Source organism: Narcine bancroftii, chromosome 9, assembly GCF_036971445.1.
Source record: "Narcine bancroftii isolate sNarBan1 chromosome 9, sNarBan1.hap1, whole genome shotgun sequence".
Taxonomy (NCBI): Eukaryota; Metazoa; Chordata; class Chondrichthyes; order Torpediniformes; family Narcinidae; genus Narcine; species Narcine bancroftii.
The window spans coordinates 23,595,072-23,621,437 of NC_091477.1; the positions used below are offsets into that span (position 1 = coordinate 23,595,072).

At 41.3% G+C, this 26,366-nt stretch overlaps 1 protein-coding gene across 1 annotated transcript in view; it reads left to right on the forward strand.

Annotated features, from left to right (window-relative positions):
* slc25a48 (solute carrier family 25 member 48) overlaps window positions 1-3,810 on the forward strand; it is a 146,855-nt gene extending 143,045 nt beyond the window's left edge. Inside the window, exon 10 of the transcript XR_011344801.1 lies at window positions 3,743-3,810. The gene's annotated coding sequence lies outside the window, so the exon portion shown is untranslated. The remainder of the gene's footprint in view (window positions 1-3,742) is intronic.
* The last annotated feature ends 22,556 nt before the right edge of the window (window positions 3,811-26,366 follow it).

Below are 26,366 nucleotides of genomic sequence, written 5' to 3' on the forward strand. Positions count from 1 at the left end.
ATCCAAACAGAATAAATAAATTATTTCAAAAAATAATTAACAGAGTACAATAAATCTGTAAAAAAAAAAAAAAAACCCCCGTTAAAATAAAGTTGAATGAAAAAGAGCAAATGCCTACATCCAGCCTTTTGCATTGGGTCAGCGAGCTCCTTCACATGACACTTCTCCCTCATAAGATGTTGGAGTGATGCAGGTCAATTAAATTTTTTTAAAAAATCTGCACATGTTCGAAATCTGAAATAGCTGTAAAAGTAGAAGATGCTAGAAACACACAGCAGGTCAGGCAGCCTTTGTAGAGGGAGTAACAGTTACTTTTCAGGTCTGAGGCCATTCTTCAGATCTGTCACAAGACTTTGCTCCATCACCGAGTTCAGAATGTCTTGAATTTCTATGATTGAATACACATGAGCAGATGCCCAAGACTCCCTGAGAGGAATTTCTGATAGCCACTAGTTCTGTCTGAAAGGTGACATTTGATCCAGTAACTCAAAAGCAAAATACTGCCAATGCTAAAAACCTGAAGTACAGAAAGCTGCAATGCTCGAGTGGGTTAGGATGCAAACACATAGGGAGAAGCAGTTATCTTTTCACATAAGCCAACCTAGGTTAAAGCTGGTAAAATCTGAACAGGTTTTTAAGATGTTGAGAATAGGGGAAGTGGGGGTGAGTTTGCAGAAGAAATGAATGATACAAGGAGGCAAAATGCCAGTCTCGAGGAGGGGGGATTGTAGAAGGAGATTCAAGGATCAAGATTCTTTGTCATGTAATAGTACAAAGTGTAATATTACATAAAATTGGCTTCTGCCTGCTGTAAAGCAGATAGAGTCATCATTAGTGTTGCTTGGCGCCTGTGGATTCGCCTCCAGTGCTCCTACAGCCTCCATAGATGCAGACTCTTGTTCGAGCCATCGGCAATCTGAGCTCCTGATCCAAATCTTGGACAATGATAAGGAAGCCTTCACCTCCTAAGGCCCTTTGGGAGCCCTTCTTGTTTTCAGCACCCTCTCAAATCTTGGCTCCAATACCTTGTTCCCACGAGCCAGTCTCTAGCAGCCCATGAGGGTCCCCTGACCACATCACCTGCAGGGTCCCTCAGCTGCTGAGTCCCTCGTTGGTCTGCCGCTGTGATCACCATTCTATAGGTTCGTCTCCTCTGCTTTTCCTTCTCAGCAGGGTTGTTCTCCGTCTTTTTGGTGACCTGCTTTGGTCTGCTTGCTCCCCAAAGTTTACGGCCTCTTGTGGTTGCTGCCGAGCACGGGCACCTCTATCTTGGGCACAGATCCAGGGATTTTAGTTTAAAAACACAGTTGGCTCCTCCAACAGGCTGTTTAAAGTCTGTAACATAGCCGTCGGCATTAGGACCGAGCAGCTGGACCCTTCGGAGCAACACTCTATCTCAGGTCTCCTGGATACGCACCATTTCAGCGTCTCTGGCAGGGCCACTTTTAAAAAAAATCATCTGAAATTACAAAAGAGAAATAAAAATGGATGCTGAAAATATGAAATAGAAATAACAAGGATCTATTGCCTTAGTGTTTTGAGTTTGGAAGGTTGAAATGTACTTTTGTTGGATTTTTGTGTTAATGAGCCTATAGTCTCCAAATCATAAATTATTCATCATTTATCTGTATTAATAAAAGTAATTTATACAGAATAAATTACTTAACCAATTACGCTGCCAAAGCAATGTTTCGTGTTCCTATCATTTATCTCTCTCTCTCTCTCTACATTCTATTACTCTACTCCTATTTCTGGACCTTACCGTGATCTTCAAGGGACAGTGCTGGCAGTCAAAGACAGAGGTCAAGTGGGAGTGGGAACATAAACACTTGAAATTACACTTGAACAAGTTCCTGATTTACTTTTATTTACCAATATAGAAAAGACCACATTTTGAGCAGCAAACACAGATATAAAAAGTAAAACTAATTGATATGGGCTTCAGTGCAGGTTGATGGCTGGCCTCTGCACAGAGATGGAGAAGAGGAAAGAGTGTAACGGGGATCATGTGAAGGTAACAACAGAGTGGAAATCGGTTGCAAAAGATCAGCATGAGAGAGATCAGCATCAGAGCTGCTGTCGATGTATTGGGTGAAAGAAATGGGGGAATGGGCTTGAACAAGACTGAAATGAAGACTGTTGCACAAATCTGACCAAGAAAGGCACAGGTTGGCAGCGTAATTGAGTACCAATAGGGCCCTCCTTTTATCTAAGGTAGTTGATTTCAACAGTGTGGTTTGGTGGCTAACACATTTGAAGGGTTCAAACAATAGCAGCTCTGGAGATTCATTATTATACTGTGAACTTTATTTACAACAGGGAACATGTAAGAAACAGGAGACATACCCACTCACATGCAAAACCATTTCGCTAAAATACAAGTTAATGACAAAGGGTTAAAACCCAACAAGCAGGCATTGGACTCAAAAAGAATATTTACAAATTAGATCAGATGACCCACAATGGTTTCCTTTGAGGTGCATGGAAAGAGAGTCACTCTTTCACAGCTCACAATTAATTCTCTAGCACTTTTCTCAATCACAGTCTGGACCAATTTGGGTAGTTACCTTAGCAAGAGAACAAAGGAGAGAGAGAGAGAGAGAGAGAGAGAGCAGCTAGAGCACATGTTCAGGTTTTATACCTGTCATCTGGGGGCTGACCCAGTTACTGGTTGATGTGAATTGTAAAGTGACTTCAGGTGACCAACTGGAAGGTGGTATAAGCAATGGACCAGGTCTGACATTCAATGACACAGTGGGCAGTGATCTTCAATCTATTTTCCTGTCAGACCAGTAAGATGGGCCTTTATACTACATGTAGTTTAATCATCAAGAAAGTGAAAATTTCCAGTATTTTCTGCTTTGACAAAAGAAAATTCAATAACACATGGACAAACTTCTAACAATGATTCATATCCCGTGGGAAATTCTGATGTGATAGTTCACAAGTGAATCATCTCCTCTATCCTATATCTGGAAAAATGCTCTGTTATATAGTTAAAATGTAAGTCACCCTAATAATGTTCCACAGCTGAGGGTGATTTTATAAATGGAATATCCAATTTGTTGTCATCAGTCTCAATTGTGGAGATAAAAATCTTATTTCTCATGGAAGAAATGAATACTTTGCTGCTATGTCTATTACATTTGAAGGTTGCATAAGTTCATGTACTAAAACATTTTAAAAAATTCAGAGAGAATAGTTTTAAATAATGATTTTACACCTCTGGGCAAAGTGCAGTGGAGTGAGATGATATGGAGAATTTTAGCTTGCAGAAGTGGGAGTAATGAGGACAGTAAATGTACCAAAAATATCAATACATTGGAAACTAGATACCATCCTAACCTTCACACTCTTCTTTAGTCCATCAACATGGACACAGCAAAACCTTTGGCAAGATGCTTATCAATTCAATACAGCCATTGTTAAATAGTGCTGGAGGCATGAAGTTTATATCAAATGCATGCAGGTTTCATGAGATTATTGGAACTTGTTATTGAAAACAGCAAGAGCCTGCCACAATAAGCAAAAGCAAAAATGTTATCATGAGAGACTGGCAAAAAATGTCAGTTCACAAAAGCTTTCTCAAGAGATTGATCTTATAATGGTTATGCTGTTATTTAGGAAACAATAGAGATAAAATTATAACCACAGAAGAATAGTTTGCATGTTTTCTATTATTTTTGTGGGTATTTTAAGTGGCTAACTGTAACAAATTTGTAATTATATTTTGAACCCACAGGCAGTCAAAAATCAGGTGCCAGAACCTCAGAGCTCAGCTTTTAAATCCAAGACTTCCCAGAACAGCAACAAGTGGAACAGCAGAAAGGAGGTAAAGGTTCCATCAGTGTCATGTTGTAGCATACAGCTATAGTTATTGCTCAAAGAAAAAGCCTCACACTGAGAGAGTGCAGTTGACACTGAGTTTATTCAGTTATCTGCTCTGCTTTTTATAGGCTGACTGCCGCAAGACCACGGACTTGGCTTGTGATCTGCCGGCCACAGATTTGTCGCCTTTGATCCGCTGGCCCGGATTGCACCCACGTGTTCCGCTGCTGGCGATTGGCTGGTTTAGCCTTTGCTGTTGCGGCTCACATGTCGTCCGTTCGATCGCCGCATTCGATAGCCATTTCCAGTGTTGGCCTGCAGAGTAGGCCGCTGTACGATTCCCCCCACCCCTCTTTGTCTTTTGGAGGCCAGTCCCTGTGCTGTCAGGTCGGATGAGTAACCGGCTGGCTAAAGTCCAAAGGGGCTGGTTTAGCCAGACCACTGTGAAGGTCTTGTCCCTGCTGCCGATCTCCAACGCATAGGTGGATGACACGGTATGGGCCTTCATAAGTCCACTGGACGAGTGGCCAATATGCCCTGTGTTGTACAAATATGTACCCACAGTCTTAAGTTTTTGGGAACGAATCTTCTGGCTTGGCCGTGGGCCCTGGACTGCATAGGGGCCAGTGTGCCTAAGCACTTGTGCAGACAAGACAAGGTAGCTGTTGAGAATTCCCCCATATCCTCAGATTCAGCTATGAATTCACCTAGGATGACTAACTCAGAAAAGGATGCCTTGAGATCCTTTTTCAGGGCAGCATGAATGCCAAGGAGGACTCAGGGAAATTCATTGGCCCAGTACGGTTCAGTGAGCTGGGCCATGAGGGCTATCTTCAGATGCTTGTGGAACCTCTCTACCAACCTGTTGGCCTGCGGGTGATATGTTGTGGTGCCTTTGCCTAAGCAGCCCACAGGCTGGAAGTGATTTGGGCCCCCCTTGTCAGATGTTTGGGGACCCAAAAATGTGCCACCCAGGTGTTTAACAATGTCCATGCACATGCCTCTTGTTGGGCGATGTCAGTAGCCCCAATAATGACTCGGACAAAGACTGAGGGGAATGATAGGCTTTATTGTACTAGAGACTGCTGGCCCAAGTCCAAGGCTAGAAATGAGTGGGAAGGAGAGGGGACTCGACCTTTATGGCCCGGGTCACTTGGGTAGGACTAAGTGGAGCCAAGGTAGAAGGACACCCAGAGGAAGGGCCAGCCAGCACATACAATCATATCACTACACCGCTGTAGTAGTTTCAGCCAATATTACTGCCTCAGTCCATCTGGTCAGCTGATTGACCATGGTCAACAGATAACGTGTGCACCTGGATATTCGTAGGGCCCCATAATGTCTATATGCATGTGGCTGAACCGTCAGCACGTTGGCTCGAAGGACTGGGGGCGGGGGCTTAATGTGTGTTTGAACCTTTGACGCCTAGAACGACATGGATGTTTTGTGCTGCTGAGTGACCCCTTTCTAGAAGCCATGCCAGACATATCTACTGTTGTCCTGATTATGGGGTGAGCCAGATTTTGGACAGAGTCAAACACCCACCTTTTCTATATGGCCGGAATGACAGGGTGAGTCATCACACAGCAGAGTCTGGGTACCTTGGACGATTTGGACGTCTGCTAGTCTGGTGCGTGTCATCCAGTATGCTGGTATGTCAGGGTCCGCATGCTGTGCTTCAGACAGGGCCGCATAACTGATGCCTGGGGTAGGGTGTGGAGCCAGTCGTGATAGAGCATCAGCTAGCATGTTGGATTTGCCGGTGATATGCTCAATGTCAGTTGAGAATTCAGAGATGTAGAACAGGTGGTACAGTTGCCTGGCTGACCACGGGTCTGAAACCTTGCTGAAAGCAAAAGTGAGTGGCTTGTGGTCTGTGAAAAGTTTGAATTTCCTGCCCTCCAGGAAGTAGCAGAAATGCCAAATTGCCAGGTATAATTCCAACAACTCATGATAAACAGCACTGTACTTGAGCTCTATTGACCTGAGATGTTTACTGAAAACAGCCAATGGCTGCCACTGTCTTAACCAGTACATCCCTGACCACAGTGAGGGCAGTCGGAGCGTCTGTCCTCAGATGCACAGGGAGGGTGGCATCTTAACTGCCTCGAAAGCCTCAGCTTCCTCCTTTTTCCATTCAATGTTCTTCTTGGGCCATGTCATGAGGGGGATTAATGGGCTCATGATGCGGGCCACTGGGGATAGAAATTGACCATACCTGCAAACTCTTGCAGGCCCTTCACAGTTGATGGTCTAGGAAAGGAACGAATGACGTTCACTTTTGCAGGCAATGGCCTGGCCCCACGTTGGTCAATGTGATGCCCCAGGAAATCAATAGTCTCTCGGCCAGATTGATGGTTAAGCCAAACTCATTTAGTCTGGAGAATAATAGTCTTAAGTGAGCTGCATGCTCAGTACAGTTGGGGCTGGTTATCAAGATGTTGTCTAAATAAACGAAGACGAATTGCAGATCCCGGCCCACTATGCCCATTAACCTCTGGAAGTTTTGAGGTGCTTTTTTTTTAACCCGAAGGGCATGCAGAGGAACCCAAACAAACCAAAGGGGGTTATAGTGGCAGTCTTTGCAATGTCATCCGGGTGCACCGGAATCTGGTGATAACCCCTGATGAGGTCCACCTTAGAAAATATCCGTGCCTCTTCCAGGTTAGTGGTGAAGTCTTCGATATGCGGCACAGGAAACCTGTTGGGTGTGGTGGCCCATTGAGGCAGCAGTAGTCTCCGCAAGGCCACCAGCCCCCTGCTGCCTTTGGTACTATATGGAGGGGGGAGGCCCATTGGCTGTCGGAGTCCCACACAATGCCAAGTTTCTCCATCTTCTGAAACTCCTCTCTAGCCAGGGTGAGTTTATCGGGGGGGGGGGGGGGGGTGGTGCCATGCTCTGGCATGGAGAGGAGGGCCTTCTGTGATGATCTGGTGCCTCACCCCATGTTTAGGCTCCGCCGAGTTGAAATGAGGCATAGCGATGGAGGGGAATTCCACTGGGATTCAACCAAATTCATTATCGGCAATATTCGCTGTGTTCAGTGCCATTGAGCGAGAGGTTTTAGAAAGTCTGGGCATGTACCAGCTGACGTCCCTTATTGGCCCTGAGGAAGTCTGTGTCCAATAACAGTTGCTGCACGGCTGCCACCGTGAACTTCCATGTGAAACATTTGTCCCCAAAGCAAAGGGGAATTGTGTGAGTGCCGAATATCTAGATATTAGAGTAGTTGGCTGCCCTTAATTCTTTGCCCACCTTCCCGTTGCATGCCTCGAAGCTGTATGGGGAAAGGACGCAGATTTGGGCCCCAGAGTCAATCAGGAGGTGGCATCCTCCTATATGTGGAGGAGGCTGTATAGTTGGCCGGTCACTCATGTGGTCAGTTGGTGGGTTTCCTGGCTGGTTACTGTTGTCGAGGGATTGTCACCTGTTCCAGCATAGTGTAGAAGTCTCTCTCTTTGCCGCCTATAGCATATCTGGGCAGTTACCTTTCTGGGGTCTTTGAAATCCACTTCTGCGAAGAGCTGCCGGATGACTTCAGGCAGCCGCTCCAGAATGATCCACTGAAACAGATGTGGCCATCGTTGTGAGCAAGCGAGCATGTTGCTCATGAGGGCAATGTATGCCTATATGCAACAGGTGGGCCGCAAGCTCACGTTTCGAGAGCAAGAAATGTGGGTTAGTAGCTCCTTGATGGCCACATACTTCCCTTGCTCTGGGGGTTGCTGAAGGAAGTCAATAATCTGGGCTGCAGTGTCCTGGTTGAGGGCATTTACTGCGTGGTAGTAACACATGTCATTGGTGGAGATCTGGCGAACTCTGCCTTGGGTTGCTGGAACTACATCTGTGGTTGCGCCATCCAGAAGCCCAGCAGCTTCAATTATACCATGTTGATTCCAAGCTGATCTCCCATTGTTAAGTCCAAAGTGACATTTGGGCCAGTCGGGGTTACCACTGTAGTACACTGCTATGGTTATAGCTTAGGGTTATTGCTCGAAGAAAGAGGCTCACACCGAGAGTGTGCAGTCAACACTAAGTTTATTCGGCTATCTGCTCCATCTCTTGTAGGCTGACTGCTGCATCACCGCGCTCGTGGCTTGTGATCTGCCGATTGGTCACCTTGTGATCCGCTGGCCTGGATTGGAACCCCTGCAATCTGCTGCTGGCAATTGGTTGGTTTAGCCTCTTTTATTGTAACGGGCTGCTCAGCTCACATGTCGTCTGTTCAATTGCTGCACTCGACGGCCATTTCCTGTGTCAGCCTGTGGTCAATATAACACTACATTTAGAATCTAACAAACATGAAATTCTTTAACTTTGTCTAAGGAAGACAAGACAATCGCCACTTTGTCCAGTGTCTGTCACAGAAATGAGACTCCAGCGAGGAATGAACTCGCAACCCCTGGTTTACAAGACAAGTGCTCTAACCACTGAGCTAACTTTGGAGGGATTCTACGGCATCAAGAGTATGCAGAGAACTGACCTGCCTCTTTTATGTGTCTGATCAACAGTACTTAAGAAAGCTCAAGGATTTAGAAATTCTTCAGCACCTGAAAAGAATTAAAAGGGCAATATTCAATTAACATTTCCTTTATTACTCTGTTATTTGTGGAGCAGATGTGAGGAGGGTTTCAAGAGATGCATTGGAAGAATGGTGAGGACAGTCAATATGAAGAATTAGACCTCATCAGTGTGATTCAGTCAGGGTGGCTCAAGTGGTGGAGTTGTCTTTATCATGTGTTGTAACAAGGTCAGGGTTGGGACTAAGTTAGGGTCTCTGACCTGGCAAAGATAGAGTTGTGGTTTAGGGTTTTGCTGGGATTTGTTTAAAAAGCCAAGGAAGAAGCACCAAAGGAGTAAGTTTTTATTTCTTTAAGTGACATGGTATTTGACATGTTCAGGCAGGTAATGCTTAACCTACATTGCATCACGTCAATGTACAGTATGTGTTCTGCTTGCACACACAGCTGCAGGCAGAGAGCTTTGATACTTCTTTAATGGACTTGAAATTGAAAGCAAGAATACGTAACGTAATTTTGGATTGCTGCAGGATTCAATTATCAAATTGTGTTTGGAATTATTGATGAGAGAGAGTGAATGCTTACCTTAGCTGGAGCTGTGAAAATATGCCACGCCAGTGAATTAGCTCTGCAGCATGCAAGAAAGTTCAGTGAGAGTGCAAGAGCTGGTGAAAATGAAGACAGCCTTAGCCACAGTATTTGGATGTGCACATAAACAGAGAACAAGACACCTAAACAACAAAACAATGGAGAGACATTCAAATATAAATGACGTGGCTCTCAACATGCACCAAAACAATGTCCAGCCTTGGAAAAGTCTGTAACAAGTGCAAACTATATAGTTCTACAGAAGGTCATCAAGAATTTAAATGAAAGTTGGCCTAGAGGTGAATGTCAGGTATACCACAACATCAGAGCTGAGCTGAGTGTTGTCAATGGGCTTCTACTCAGACAGAGCAGAATTGTCATTCCTCAATCACAGCGACAAGATATGATGAAAAAATTGCATGAGGGGCACCTTGGAATGGAAAAATGAAAGACGAGGGGCAGAACTGCTGTGGCCAGGGATAAACATTGACAGAATTGTCTCAAGCTGTGAGACCTGTCTAAAATGTCACGCAAAGAGGAACCATGGCAGAAAGTTGGGACTGATCTGTTCCACCTGTATGTAAAGAATTACCTGCTGGTTATTGACTATCGAACTATCCTGAGATTGTACTGCTTCCTAACATCTCTGCTGCCGATGTGATCAAATATATGAAACAATCTTTGCAAGACATGGAATTCCTCAAATCATTTACAGTGAAAATAGACCATGCTACAATTGTAGAGAATTCCAAAACTTTACAGAAGATAATGATTTTTGACATGTGACTTCAAGTCCTCTGCATCCACAGGCAAATGATAAAGCAGAGAAAAGAGTTCACATAGTTAAAACAGCTGCTCAAGAAAGCACAAGACAGTGACTCAGGTCCTTATCTAGCTCTGCTGAGTTAGAGAATTTACTTCTTGAACATGGCATATCAACCACTGAGCTCCTGATGGGACATAGACTACGCACCACACTTCCCTACTCTGCAGACCCAAACAAGGACAGATACCAAACTGAAACAAAAGCATCTGCAAAGGAGACAAAAAGTGAACTATGACAAGTCAACAAGAAGTTTAGAGCCACTGGCACAACACAACACACTGAGGCTTGAAGATAACAACTCCTGGGACAAGAAGGCCAGTGTGCTGAAGGAAGTAAATCCAAGATCCTACACGTCAGAACAGAGGATGGTCAAATATGGAGGAAGAATCAAAAGAGCCTGCTGAAAACGCAAGATACACTGCAGGAACAGACAAATGGAGAAGATCCAGCCCGCACAGCAACAGAGGAAACACCATCAGTGCTGGACAGTAGTGGACCAGCAGAGCTGACACATGTTGAGAAGATCCACACGTGTTATCAAAGCACCCGACAGGCTGTATCTCTAAAAGAAAAAGAACTGCATGTTTAAAAAGTTTATGCTACTGATGTTTGTGCTTATGTTTGTGTATATCTTTAAATTGAAACGAATACCATATTACTGTGTAATGTTGCGAGATTGAACATCTTAACAAAAGGGATATGGTGATTGGGATTGGTGATCCTCCTGACCACTAGATGGAATAGGAGATGAATGTTCCACATTGGGTTAGATGCAAAATGAATGCCTTACGAGGTCATGAGTTGTTAATAAAATATAATTAATGCAAAAGAACTCAAGTTTCTTTATAGCAGTAGAAGAAATCAACACTGAAAAGGAAAGTCACCATTTAGTGGGTGCATTCTCTGGAAGTCTAGTACAGTAGAAGATAAGGATAAGGGGAAAATTATCTGGGAAAAGATAAGGTAAGATCAGAAATAAGGAGAAGGGTGTTTCACTATTTCGCGCACTCCTGTTCAAAGAGACAAAAAGTAAAAATGGAATGTATTGATTCTGAATGGATGAAGAAAAATATTTAAGGTGACTAAGAATGGCACTGAAAAATGAACAAAGATAAAGTGGAATATCAGCAATGGTTGGATAGATGGAGATGTGAGCAAGTTGTTAACCTGCACAAGTATGTGCAACTCCAAGAGTTGAAGTGAGGGGTAATTTGCTGGCCTCAAACTTATTTGTATTGCTTGAAGTGTTGGAGTAATATACATTCTATATGTGAGTGAATAGGCCCTTTCAAGCTGCCATGTAAAATTAGGTTAACTGGACAATTTTCCCCATTAGTGCGTCACTCACGTGGCTGGTTGAAAGGGTCCGACCCGGTCAGCGTGGTGCAAATCCAACCGAGTCAGAGAACCCAGTTAAACTTACCCAGGACGCGTCCACTGCCAGTTTGAACAGCAAAATGGCTGACCCAGTTATTCCTGTGATGTCAGTGCTTGGGTCACAGGGAAACCCCTGGTGAAGTGCCTGCCGCGATTGGGGAGGGGAAAAAAAGAGGTTGCTGCCTGATGGGGAAAGAGGGGAGCCATAATCACGGGGAGTGAGGTCGCTGCCGTAGGGGGAAGATCAGCGGGAGAGGGGTCGGGGGTGGGGAGACTAATGGCCAGTGGGGGGTGGGGAAGACTTACGATAGTTCCTGAGTGCATGACACATCACTTACCGCATCATCGTGGGGGTTGGGATTCCCCTTAAATCGCCGAGTTGGGGATTTAATGGGTCACTCCTCAGTTTATAAGTGCCTAATGTCTCTGTTTTTTAAAAATCTGATTAAGTGTTTGTAATGCCAAAAAAACCCAGGAGCAGAGATCATAGTTCTACTGCTGACTTAGGTGCCAATTTCTAGTGGTCCACTTGGCTGCTGTCAGAGCCTTCTTCATGACGTAGAAGAAAATGGGACTGACACATGGGACACATGTTCTCAAGTTGTGCTGCTACCTCCAGAATCCAAAAAATTCAAAGTCTGCAATGTGCCTTGAAATAGTGGAAGTTGAATGGTGTTATAAGTTTGCTATGCCATTGCAATTACTACACAGGAAGTGATCCAGGAAGTGATTGTAGGTATCCTTGCTAAAAATAAACTTTTAGTTAATCCCAATTCTTGGTCTGGAGAATAACAGGTTGCAAGTATTAATTCATGGCTTCATTATCTTTTAAGACCATGAAATCTGTCTGAACTGCTTGTTGAAAGAAATATTTTTCACAATTCTCATTGAATATTTTTCTAATTAATATATTCCCCCAAATTACTAACTTCTCTGTTTAGGGATTAGAATCTTTCTTTCATTTGAACAGAAAATACTGGAAATAGTTAACGGTTCAGGCATCATCTAAGGAAAGAGAAACAGAGGTAACAATTCAGGCTGAAACCCCTTCAGAGGCACTAAACCTTTAATCTGAAACACTAAACATTAGTACTTCTAGCAATCATGTTTATTTCTTATTTCCAGCGCACCAGGAGTTTGCTTTTGATTTTTAGGTTCCTACCTTAATCCCATTCAAATTGCTTTATATATTTGCCTCAGGGGATAGGAAACCCAGAAGAGAATGTTAACAGAATGGCTGGGCAAAAGGAGCTCTCACGTCATTGCAGAAACCCTTTCACTGGTGGTCAGCTTTCAGCACTTTGGGATGTTAGACTTGTTCCAATCCAATAGTTAATAGGCACACACACTCTATAATTATCTACAGTAAAACCCCTGGTATATGGAATTCAAGTAACCAGCAGCCTCAAGCAACTGGGAAAAACAATTAAGGAAAATAAATTTAAAAATTAAAATAAATAAGAATAAAATAATAGGTAAAAATACGCAAATTAAAAATTGTAAGTAACACAAAGCTTTGGTGAAGATGGGAACAGATATTCAGTCAGTGGAGTGCTTGGTTGTGCTTTGCTCGTAGCTGCTGTTTGAATAAATTGTGAAACGTCAATGGCATCACCTAGGATGAAGAGCAGGTTAATGCCACTCACCATTGGGACGACTCTCTTAAAGTATCTCCTTGTTCCTGCTTAGTAAGAGGCTTTATCTGTAAATTTGGGGGGGTGGGGGGGGTTAACTATCTATAAAGTTATTGTTCGTCTTTCGGGTGGCTCCGTGGAGGGGGAGGAATCTGCAGATGCAGAGATTGTTAAATGCTTTTAAAGAATAGGATTGAAAATAAAGTAAAATGCTTCAAGGTTTATATATTCATGTAAGTGAAGTTTGTTCAGTATAAGTACAGTGTAGTATTTCTATTTTTTAAACTGTTTATTCTTAATGCAGGTGTTCTAGTTAGGCATTGTAAGAGCAAGTCTCAAATAACCAGAAAATACACTTATTTGGCATCTACCAATCCCCATAGGTTCCAGATACCAGGGGTTTTATGTACTGTATATAGATATACGTGATTCCCCTGTAGTTTGAGCAGTCTGATTTCTCACCTTTGTTTTTGTACAGGGTGATGATGGTGGCATCACGAAGGTCCTGAGGTAGTTTTCCTTGGTCCCAACAAAGCTTGAAAAACTCATGCAGTTTGGCATGCAGAGTTTTGCCGCCAGCCTTCCAGACCTCTGGGGGGATTCCATCCATACCCGCTGCTTTGCCACTTTTCAGTTGTTCGATTGCCTTATATGTCTCATCCTGGGTGAGGACCTCATCCAGCTCTAGCCTTAGGGGCTGTTGAGGGAGCTGGAGCAGGGCGGAATCTTGGACTGAGCGGTTGGCACTGAAAAGAGATTGGAAGTGTTCTGACCATCGGTTGAGGATGGAGATCTTGTCGCTGAGGAGGACTTTGCCGTCTGAGCTGCGCAGCGGGCTTTGGACTTGGGGTGAGGGGCCGTACACAGCTTTTAGAGCCTCGTAGAAACCCCTGAAGTTGCCAATGTCCGCGCTGAGCTGGGTTCGTTTGGCGAGGCTAGTCCACCACTCATTTTGGATCTCCCGGAGTTTGCGCTGGGGAATCACGCTGCTCTCCATTGCAGGCAAAATCTTCGCTAGGGTTCTACTTAATAGAATAATACCTAGTGTCGCCGAGAATATTCTCCCAGAATCACAGTGCGGCTTTCGCGCAAACAGAGGAACTACTGACATGGTCTTTGCCCTCAGACAGCTCCAAGAAAAGTGCAGAGAACAAAACAAAGGACTCTACATCACCTTTGTTGACCTCACCAAAGCCTTCGACACCGTGAGCAGGAAAGGGCTTTGGCAAATACTAGAGCGCATCGGATGTCCCCCAAAGTTCCTCAACATGATTATCCAACTGCACGAAAATCAACAAGGTCGGGTCAGATACAGCAATGAGCTCTGTGAACCCTTCTCCATTAACAATGGCGTGAAGCAAGGCTGTGTTCTCGCACCAACCCTCTTTTCAATCTTCTTCAACATGATGCTGAACCAAGCCATGAAAGACCCCAACAATGAAGACGCTGTTTACATCCGGTACCGCACGGATGGCAGTCTCTTGAATCTGAGGCGCCTGCAAGCTCACACCAAGACACAAGAGAAACTTGTCCGTGAACTACTCTTTGCAGACGATGCCGCTTTAGTTGCCCATTCAGAGCCAGCTCTTCAGCGCTTGACGTCCTGCTTTGCGGAAACTGCCAAAGTGTTTGGCCTGGAAGTCAGCCTGAAGAAAACTGAGGTCCTCCATCAGCCAGCTCCCCACCATGACTACCAGCCCCCCCACATCTCCATCGGGCACACAAAACTCAAAACGGTCAACCAGTTTACCTATCTCGGCTGCACCATTTCATCAGATGCAAGGATCGACAATGAGATAGACAACAGACTCGCCAAGGCAAATAGCGCCTTTGGAAGACTGCACAAAAGAGTCTGGAAAAACAACCAACTGAAAAACCTCACAAAGATAAGCGTATACAGAGCCGTTGTCATACCCACATTCCTGTTCGGCTCCGAATCATGGGTCCTCTACCGGCATCACCTACGGCTCCTAGAACGCTTCCACTAGCATTGTCTCCGCTCCATCCTCAACATCCATTGGAGCGCTTTCATCCCTAACGTCGAAGTACTCGAGATGGCAGAGGTCGACAGCATCGAGTCCACGCTGCTGAAGATCCAGCTGCGCTGGGTGGGTCACGTCTCCAGAATGGAGGACCATCGCCTTCCCAAGATCGTGTTATATGGCGAGCTCTCCACTGGCCACCGTGACAGAGGTGCACCAAAGAAAAGGTACAAGGACTGCCTAAAGAAATCTCTTGGTGCCTGCCACATTGACCACCGCCAGTGGGCTGATAACGCCTCAAACCGTGCATCTTGGCGCCTCACAGTTTGGCGGGCAGCAACCTCCTTTGAAGAAGACCGCAGAGCCCACCTCACTGACAAAAGGCAAAGGAGGAAAAACCCAACACCCAACCCCAACCAACCATTTTTCCCCTGCAGCCGCTGCAACCGTGTCTGCCTGTCCCGCATCGGACTTGTCAGCCACAAACGAGCCTGCAGCTGACGTGGACTGTTACCCCCTCCATAAATCTTCGTCCGCGAAGCCGAGCCAAAGAAAGAAATATAGATATACAATCTTTGCAAGTTAGGATTTTAGTGACCAGAAATTTTTAATCAAAGTTGTACAGCAACAATTTGAGATTCTTTTAAAATAAAGTGTTTGCATGAATAGCATAGCAACTATATAATAAACTGAACTAGTTAATTAACAATTTAAGAGAGCGGGTATTCAAATCTTTCCTTATGATGCATATTAATAATGCCATTAGTCCTCTTGCTTAAATTATGTAGATGAATATTCTTTTCATTTTCTTGATGTAGTTTTAATCTAATTAAAGAATCATCCTGGTGAATCACATCGAAAAGAAAATACCATGGAAAATACAGCCAGTGAACAGTAAATGCAATAGATATTCACTTCATTTCTAATTCCACGTAAACTCGTCACTTAGTCATTTAACTTGTGAAAGAGGAACGTAAATCAAGATGCTTAAAACACAGCATCCCACAAAGGAAATACATGTCGTCTTTTAACAACTATCTTTGATGCATTGGCATGAATGCCACAGTAGAGAAAAGCACCTACAATATCTTGACAAAATTTCCAGATTTATAGAGAAAATGTATCTGTTTTACACTTAGGGTTAACAGAATATCTTTTATGGGAATCCCTAAACATTATTGCAGACAAATCAAGTTTCACAATCACTGATGCACAAAATCAGTAATATGTTAACAGAGCACATAATACATTTACCATCCTTTGTTCATACGCTGTTTACTATGACTGAAAATAAAATTAAATAATTTTTTTTCCTGAAGCTGTAGTCCACTCCTCCCTGGGACTCTGTAACTGGATTCTGAACTTCCTGAAAGAATGACCACAGTCTGGGTCGGTAGCAGAACATCGAGTACCATCATTCTGGCCACCAGTGAACCTCAGGGCTGTGCCCACTGTTGTTTGTGCTACTGACCCACAACTACATTGCCAGACCCAGCTCCAACAGTGTAATCACATTTGCAGGTGACACAACAGTAGTTGGCCTCAACAGGCAACTATGATGAGTCGCACTAAAGAGAGGAGGTAGAAAAACCTGTGATGGTGCAAGAGTAACAATCTGAGTCTCAATGTGGACAAGACAAAGGAAATAATTCTGGACTTCAGGAGGACCAGGAATGACCACCCGCCACTATACATCAGTAACTCAGTAGTGAAGAGAATAGAGAGCACAAAGTTCCTTGGAGTCCACTTAACTAGTGAACTATCATGGACACACATCTCCTCACTTGCCAAGAAGTTGCAACAGTGACTAGATTTCCTGGGAAGACTGAAGTGAGCAAGGTTTCCTGCCACCATCGTAACAACCTTCTATAGGAAGTCTATTGAGGATATCGTGGCTGGTTGCATCACAGTGTGGTATGGTTGCCATAGGGAAATGGATCGGAGATTAATCCATAGAGTGGCAGAGAGGATTACTGGAGTTTCTCTCCCCCCCCCCCCCCAAATCTCTGTGATCTACCGGGATCATTGTGTGAAGAGGGTACACAAAAGCACTGAGGACTCCTTTCACCCGGAACTCAGCATTTTCAACTACTCCCATTGGGAAAGTGATACAGGAGCAGCACCACTAGGCTGAGAAACAGCTTCTTTCCACAGCCAATGAGAATGTCGAATGGCTAAAGGCACTGCTCACACTAACCATCCAAGACTTGTCCTGCATATGTACTGTTGTCTGTATGTGTGTTATGAATGGTTGTGTGTCTGTTTGTTTTGCACCAGAGAACGCTGTTTCATTGGATTATACTTGTACAATCAGATAACAATAAGCTTAACTTTAATTCTAACATTTGTACACTTCTCATCCATGTGAAGTCATCAGTTTAATCAGCAGTGGTAAAATATTTTCACAGGACAAAAGCTACTGGTGAAATGCAGGCAAGTATTTGTTTCAAATTTATTTTCTTCTTAATGGGACATTGAAGGCTCATCTCCGGTGTCCTGGCCAATATTTATCCCGTACGCAATAAAAAGAATTCTTCTGTAGAATTCCATAGAACTTTTTCGACCTACAAGTAATTCCTCTCTCTGCCAATTTAATTAATATATTCTGGTTTGATTATCCACTATTTCATTATAAATAGCACTTGAATATAGATAAAAAAATCTGCAAATATTCCATTGGTTCCTAGATGAACGGGAAGCCAGATTTTGCAGTCTGATGTATGGCCATAGGTTAGTCCTGAGATCTGCCATTCCTAGAAACAGGCTGCTGGCACAGAGAAAGATTAATATATGTGCATCGCTGGGATGGATGCAGGTGGTGGTGGGAGGTGAGCAGATGAAGGTGCATAATCAATAATTTCTGAAAATAAATTGCATTTGATAAATCACCTGGGACCTTTGGGAAGTGCAACTGAGAGAACAGATGAGGAGAGTTGCAATCTTCTATGATTCTATAGTTCGATGAGTGGTTTACTCAAATAAATTGTGTAAACTAAAGTTTTGCAAAATGAGAGGGGATCTCATTGAAATGTATTAAAATTGGACAGGAATGAGACAGACTGGATGTCAAGACAATGTTTCCCCTTGTTATCCAGAATGAGGGGTGACAGACTCAAGTTACAGATTAAGACATTTAGAACTGAGAGAAGAAGAAATCCTTTAACTCAGAAGGTGGCGAACCAATGAAATGTGCTACCAAAGAGTGACAAAGGTCAAGATATTTTAAAAGAAGAAATAGGGAGACTTGATTAGGGTCTGATATGGAGTAGGTGTCTCAATCACAGCTTCATACTTTCAGTATACTTTTACCCCTGTTTATTTTTTAAAAAAACTTTTAAAGTTGTGTCGAATTGCATATTCTGTATTTGAAATGGATACAAGAGCTGGAAAAAATGGAAAGCAAGGAACTCCACCTAATCCACAGGTAAACCCGACTACTGAGGGCTCTGATATACTTTAACAAATCAAATAATTTATAGATGCAGGATTTAAATATCTAGATGATATATTTGGCACTGGAAAAATTGACTTGCACAGGTCTGTCATTCTGCAGAAGAACAAAGTGAGTGTTTGACCTTAGCAGAATCTACTTAAATAAATTTGAACAACTAGTTCTGCCACCTGAAAGACAATAATGAGAGATTAACAGCAAGAATTATCAATTTGGAAAGTCAAAGTAGATGCCAGAACCTGCGCATTATAGGTTTTGCTGAAGATACTGAAACAGGCATGCTTACTAAATTTTTCTCTGATTTGTTGGTAAAGGAGTTTGGGGACAAGATGTTTCCAACACCACTGGAGCATGACAGAGCACATCATTCATTATAAGGGCAAAAACCATATTTGGTGGTTATACACCTACATCGTTATCAAATGAAGGTGTGAAACCCCTCATAAAGGTGTCCTGCAATACCAGAGCAAAAATTTTAGAATCATGGAAGATTACTCTCCCGAAGTCATAAAGCAGAGGACCATCTACAGGGAAGTTACGTTGGAGTCATACAAGTGTAGGTATAATCCTTCACTGCTGTTTCCAGCACGTCTTCGCATCTCTCTTCCCAGTGGGAGCAAGAAATGATTTGGTTCAGTGCAGGATGCTTGAAAGCACACTCATAACTTTCCTGCTCCAACTCTTGAATGACATCCTCTCTATTTTTCTGTTGAATGGTTGCCTTGAACCGATTATTGAATTTTAATATGTTAAAGGCTCATTCATTTGTTTTAAGGCTTTCACAGGGAAAACATTGTTATTGTGAGTTGATTTAATTTGGAATGGTTGAAGGAAAAGAATTTGACACACTTTGATTATATTTATGGTTAAGATTGTTGTATTAAAATGAGATAATTTTTTATATATCCTTTAACATATTTTTTAAAAGTTCACAAAGAAGTCTAATTTTTTTGATGTGTACTGTATTTAGACTAAATATGGCTTATTTTGGTTGGTTATGAACAGCTGCATTTATTTGCTTTTGAGCAGATGCATCTAATCTCTACTGGAAGATTGTGTGTTTCTAGAATTAATTACCGTGCTGTTGGTCTATTTGACACCCTTGGTGGGGGCTGGGATTGAAGAAGAAGGGAGGTGGGATCATGGCTGTTTTGTGATATGTGGATGGAAATAAAAAGTTTGAAAACCACTGTTTTAATCATACCTAATTGACTCATTATGTGCACAGTTTCCTAACTCCAAGGGAAATGGGCCAATGACAATTTGTCTGGAGCTGTGATTCTCCACCTTCCCTTCCCACTCACATACTGCCTTAAGCAATCCCTTACTAATCACAGAGCACTTATGGCATAGGGATTACTTAAAGTGGTATGTGAGTGGAAAGAAAAAGGTTGAGAACCACTGGACTAATCTTTCCTCTGAGACTTTTATTTTGTTATATGAGATACTTTGAAGGCTTTTCTTAGGGGCAAATCATTTTATATACTGTTAATAAAGAAAGATCTGAGTTAATTAAACAAATTAAACTGTTAGATCAACAATACACTCAAACTAGAAACTCAGATGTATACAAAAAAACAGATTGAACTTAAAACTAAGTTTGATCTTCCCTCAACATATCCAGCTGAATGCCAACTTTTGAAATCTAAATGTCAATTTTAAATTCATGTTGATAAATCTAATAGGTTTTAGGCCAACCAATTGAAAGGATTAAATGCTAAGCGTCACATTACAAATGTTCGTAAAGCTAAATTGGTATTATGACTTCAGATCATTTGGTGATAAGTGATACATTTAAAAGATTATACTCCAAACAATACTTTTCTGAATGCACAAATGATGGTAATTTGATAGAAAATTTCTTAGACAGATTGAATATCCCCAAGAGTATTTCAGATAATCATATCAGATTGAATGAATCTATAATGGTTGCTATTTCCTCATTACAATCTGGAAAGGTCCCTGGACCTGATAGGTTTCTGGTGGAATTTTAAAAATTATTTTCTAAATTGCTCACACCTCACTTGGTGTTTTCAGTTTCATTTCTACAAGGTAAACTTCCAGATTCATTTAATGAGGCTTGCATATCTTTAATTGCAAAGAAAGGAAAAGATACAACTGAATGTTCCTCCTATAGACCAATATCCTTACTGAATGCTGATGTTAAAATTTTGACTAAAACATTTTACCATCAGTTATTTCTGAATGTTAATTAAAAAAACAATATTCCTATTTTAAAATATGTTGCTTAATGAATATTATTTCCCTCCGGGAAAACTTCTGAGTATATTCTTTCATTGGATGCAGAAAAAGCTTTGATTGAATAGAATGGGCATATCTGTTTACAACTCTTGAAAAATTGAACTTTGGTTCTGATTTTATTGCATGGGTAGAATTATTGTATTCATGGCCATCTGCCAAAATTCTTACTAATTTACAACAATCTCAGTCTTTCAATCTGCAACATGGCATTTGTCAAGGATTCCCGTTAAGTCCTTTATTATTTGATCTGGTGATTGAACCTTTGGCAATTGCATTTTCTGCGTGAATGGACATCTTGGGGTTATGGAGGATCCCTTACTTTTCATTTTGAATCCAGTCACCTCCCTCCCCATATGATATCATTACTTTCACAATTCAGTCAATTGTCAAGATATAAATTGAATGTGCATAAAAGTGAACTTCTTTTTGTATTTTCCTGCAGTTAGTTAAAAATCAATTTACCTATCTTGGTATTATAATTATAGAGAATCATAAACATCTTTTTAAGGAGGATTATCTTGCTGTGCTTAAACAAATGAAGCATTCCATGACCTAATGGTAACCCTCGTCTAAAACTCTAGATAGCTAAATGAATTCTATTAAAATGAATATTTTTCCTAAATTTTTATGTTTTTCAATCCTTTCAATTTTTGTTCAAAACTTTTTTTTAAACTTACTTGACTTGGCCATATTGTCTTATGGAAGGATAAGCATTCATGCCTTAATAAAGTTCTTCCTCACAGATCTAAAAAAGATGGTGAAATGGCTCTACCTGACTTCAGGTTTTACTATTGGGCGTCAGTATACGCTATTTTTCAGAGATGGTAATAGAGAGGGTATTCAAAGTTTTAAGGATCTGTTCATTGATGGATATTTTGAATCATTAGAGCAGTTTTCTGCTAACCTTAACCTGCCCAAATCTCATTTTTATTTTAGATATTTGCAAGTCCAGCATTTTCTTGAATCACAATTATATGATTTTCTAATAGAGTCTAAATCAAGTTTTGTAGATGAGTTTTTAGTTTAATGCCTTCTTGTAAGGGTTCAACAACTATTATTTATGAGAAATTGTTATGTTTATATCAGACTTTGTGAGTTAAAATTAAAAATGTTTGGGAACAGGATTTGAATTTGACTATATCGGATGTAGATAGGGACTCAATTCTTAAGTTGGTTAGTAGCTCTTTGTTATGTGCTTGTCATTGTTTATTACAATTCAAAGTCATACACAGCACATTTGATTAAGGCTAAATTGTCTCATTTTTATTCTGATATGAGCCCATGTTGAGATAAGTGTAAGAGTGGAGAAGTGTAATTAATTCCTATGTTCTGGACTTATCCTTATCTAGAAAAATACTGGAGAGATATTTTCAATACTTGGTCAAAAAATGTTAATATAGATTTAATACATTATCCTTTGGTGGCCCTCTTCAGTACAATGAGAGGGAAATGATAAGCTCATTCTTTTGCCTCTCTTTTGATGAAGCACACGATTTTGCTTGTGGATGCTGCCCTGCCTACTCAGGATCAGTGGTTACGTGACATCAAGTCTTGTTTGAATATGGAAAAAGATTTGTTATTCAGTTAAAAATTCAGATACAAGATTTCAGATATTATGAGGTCATTTAGGAATCACTTTCTTACTTTACAATTTCAACTGTCTGATTTGTATCTTTTCCACGTTCTTTTTATACATTTTTTCCAACTTTTTCAATATATTAATCATATGTAGCATCCAGCAATGCTATAAGGTAGATGTTGAGTTTTTTCTCCTTTTATTATATTTTTTCTTTCTTCTTTCTATTTTTTGTTAATAGTTTTTTAAATATATCATTTATAAATTGAATTATGGATAGGATTTAAAATTTATGTATGTTTTTGATATACTGAATGTTTTATTAAGTTTGTGTAACTATCCAAATAATTTCAATGAATTGTATTTTTTTGTACGTTCTTTATTAAAATCAATAAAATGTTTTAAAAAGAAAGAAGAAAGGAAATAGATGCATTTCTAGAAACAACAGCCATCAAAGGGTATGCAGCGGGGGTGATGAATAGAGGAAATGGATGATCAGACATTTTGTATTGCAGAATAGCACTAAATACAAATACATGACCTTCTGCTCCTATTTTCTGTTTTTATGATAATTTTCCTAAATTCCAGGTAAAATCTAAAGAATTCCAGGCTAATCTACCCACCACCAGCTCTCTCTTAATCTGTGGATAATATAGTTAAAAATAAAGGCTAGAGCTAGAAGATTGGAAATGAACAAAACTTCTGATGCAAACAAAGAACACACAAAATAATGGATGCAATGAAATGTAGTGAGTGTCAGTCAGGCACTTCACAATTAAAAATCAGATCAAAGTTCTGGGATATTACTGCTTCTGGCTCTGAATGTTGGAGGATGATAGGAACCTGTCCCGCATCGGACTTGTCAGTCACCAACGAGCCTGTAGCAGACGTGGACAGACCCCTCCATAAATCTTCATCCGCGAAACCAAGCCAAAGAAGGAGTCTTCACAAATTCTTCCCTAAACAATGACATAATCCTACATGTGATTCCGGAGGGAAAAGTTGATACACTTATGGGCATCTTCAGCCCAATGTGTCTGTTCCTCCTGAGTCTTGACCATTAAAGAAGTCAGATTTCCCCAAGAAACAGCGGAGAAGACAATGGAACTCAAGAGACCAGATAAATTAAGTCTGGTGCCGAGGACATCAATACCAAAACAGACCATATTTTTAGGCAAAACTGGGATCTATTCACCAATATGGAAACATTGTACAAGTTTTCCCTGTATACAACGGAGAGGACAAATCCAATCTGGCTGATGACCATTCTACAAAAATCAATAAAGTTATGAAACTTAAGCAAAGCTAACAACCCCATCAAGCAGAAAAGGCCCACCAGTGCACAGGTAGTCTTTCAGCAAGACCTCTACCTCCAGCTATTCTCACAGCCATGGTCTGAACATAGACAAAAGCATGAAAATCCAGAGGCTAGGTTTAAGCTGATTGTGTTTGACATCATGTTAGCAGTTGTCCCAGTGACATGAAGGATCTGGTAAAAATTAAAATTAATGGGCATCAAGGGGAAAGCTCCCAATTAGATGGAGTAAAATTTTGCACAATGCCAGATGGTTTCTGCATTTGTAGAGCATCACTGCAGAATTCTTTAAGGCAGTGCTGAGGCAGGGTCATCTATGATGGCTGCATTAATGAATTGCTTTCTACTGAGAAGGAATATTTTCTGATAATTGTACATGGTCGAACATAATTGGCCACTTAAGAACATACTAGAACATAAGAAATTGGAGCAGGAGTAAGCCATCTGGGCCATCGAGCCACCGCTGCCATTCAATAAGATGACAGGGCGTTGTCACTTTCAATAAGTCTAACCACTTAGCCCTGTTATTTAATGGCATTACCTTTGCTGAGTCTCTCACCAGTGACTTCATTGGACAATTTCCATAAATGTGCAGGTAGAAGTGGCTTGATATCTTGCACTGAATAACTCAAACAATCCCCAGTGTCTTTCTCCTTTCTAGAAGACATGTCAGCAGCTTGATCAGGACTCTTTACTGCCCTGGACGAGTTTCAGAATTTCCAGTTCAGCACCATCCAAAACAAAACACCTCACTTGATTCGCACCACCCTGAGCAATCAGCTGCAATCCAAACTTGACTCCCTTCCAACATGAGCACATTGTGACTGTGGTGTTTGCCATCTACAAAATGCTCAGTGGTGTGTCCCAAGATTACTCTTACAGTATCCCTAATATGCAAAGTGCCTGATTAAAAAGGACAGGAAAAGTCAAGGCATGAGAAAACTACAAGTCCTCCTTCAAGTCACATACCAAAGATGCATATGGAAACCTACCATTCTTCCATCATTATTACTGGGCCTAAATTCTGAAGGACTGCAGTGGTTTAAGGTGACCTTTCAAGGAGAATTGAGGGTGGTGGCAGGTTCATATCTTTCCAATGGTGTCCAAATCATTTGAAATCAGGAGTCATCTATAGAATCTAAATTCAGATCTCACCATGGGTGAAACTGATTATTTTCAAAGCTTAAAAATATTTGGCATCTGTAAAACTGAAAACTGCTTTGCTAATGGAAGAAAACATCCCATCCTTAATCTGGTTGATATGTGCCTCCTGTCTCAATGCAGTCTGGTTGATTCTTCACTGCCCTTTGGATTGGTTTATCATGATATTGAAGTGCCAGTTGATGAAGTAGACAAAGACGATCTGGTCAAACAATAATCATGGCTTTTATTAGCAGAAACTCATGGTACATACACAGTTATACCCAAGGGGAGTGTCCTTAAGTAGAGATAATGCACAGCCAATGTTAGTACTGCAAGGCTCGCCAGAGGGGAGACAAGCAGCTTGGCAGACATTCACCACAGATATACAGCTGCTTCATCAATGGGAGCTCAGGAAGATAGCATAACACTATCTTTTCAGGGCATTTCAAGAGAAGTCATAGTGTGATCTTGTTCATGAGAATACATTCTAAGAATTATTGTAATGATGAAGTGTTCTTTCTATGTTCAAGTCATGCAAAGAATTTCTGATTGATCAGGCTTAATCATGGAGTAGGAAATCACTAAAAGAGATAAAAATGTGATGATATAGATTTTAAAAACAGAAAAAAATTACATGCTGAGTTGTTTAAGGCTTCACACTTTGTGTCTTAACTTACTAAATATAAATCAAAGGGGAACTTTTAGAATTAATAAGCCATAAATGAATATCTGCAACTGAAATTGAATTTCTAAAGGGATTACAACAAAATGCACTGATGATGGCAGTGAAGTAGATGGACTTTAGTAAAGCCTTTGACAAAGTTCCTCATTGGAAACTGCTCTAACAGGTTAGAGCCCATGGGATCCAAATTAAATTGGTAAATTGGATCCAAAATTGCCTTGGTAATCGAAAGTAGAGGGTGATAGTGGAAGGTTGCTTTTGTAAATTGGAAGCCTTAGGCTAGTCGTGTACCACATGGTTTGGTGTCAGGATTTTATTTCTTTGTTATATACTTCATTGTGGCAGCACAAGCAGAAATAGTCTGGGTTAACAACAACAGCAGGGACACTGGTGGAGTGACAGTAGTGATGTCACAAATGGGGGTCACGTTAATGCATCATTGTAGATTTGCATTCCCTGGAAAAGTTTGTGAAAACACAATGCTGAAGAAACTCAGCAGGTCAAACAGTGTAGTTCATAGAGCAAAGAAAAAGATACATAACCAATGTTTCAGGTGTGAGCCTTTCATTAACGTATGACAAAAATACATGAATTGACCTGCTGAGTTTCTCCAGCATTTTTTTTTACTTCAACCACAATGTCGGCATATTTATATTTTTTAACTACTGGAGAACTTTGTGTCTGAGATCTTGGAAACCTATTGGAATACAAGTTGCTGTGAGACTTTGAAAATATACCTGAAGTGTAGTATCCAGAACCATGATTTATAGCAGCCTATGTTTCCACCACGTAGCAGGTGCACTCAGCATGTATTAGAGCATCAGCTGAGCACTATCCTTTGGAGATTATGTCATGACCAGCCCTCAGGTCAAATTTATTATCATCTGTCCTGGTCCAACCATGTTGATGCGATGGCCCAGAAAACATACCATTACCTTGACCCAGCATTGCTCAAGTACAACCCGATGAAACAGTGTTCTCCGGTCCTTGGTGCAAAACATGCAGCCACACAACCAGACAATACACACATGGAGATAACCAATACATACGCAGGACAAGTATTCGTATATAAAAATTTTATTTCATATTGCTTCATGCATATGAGAGTTTCGGATGGTTAATGTGAGCAGTTCTTTTGGTCCTTCAGCATTGTCACTGCCTGTGGGAAGAAGCTGTTCCTT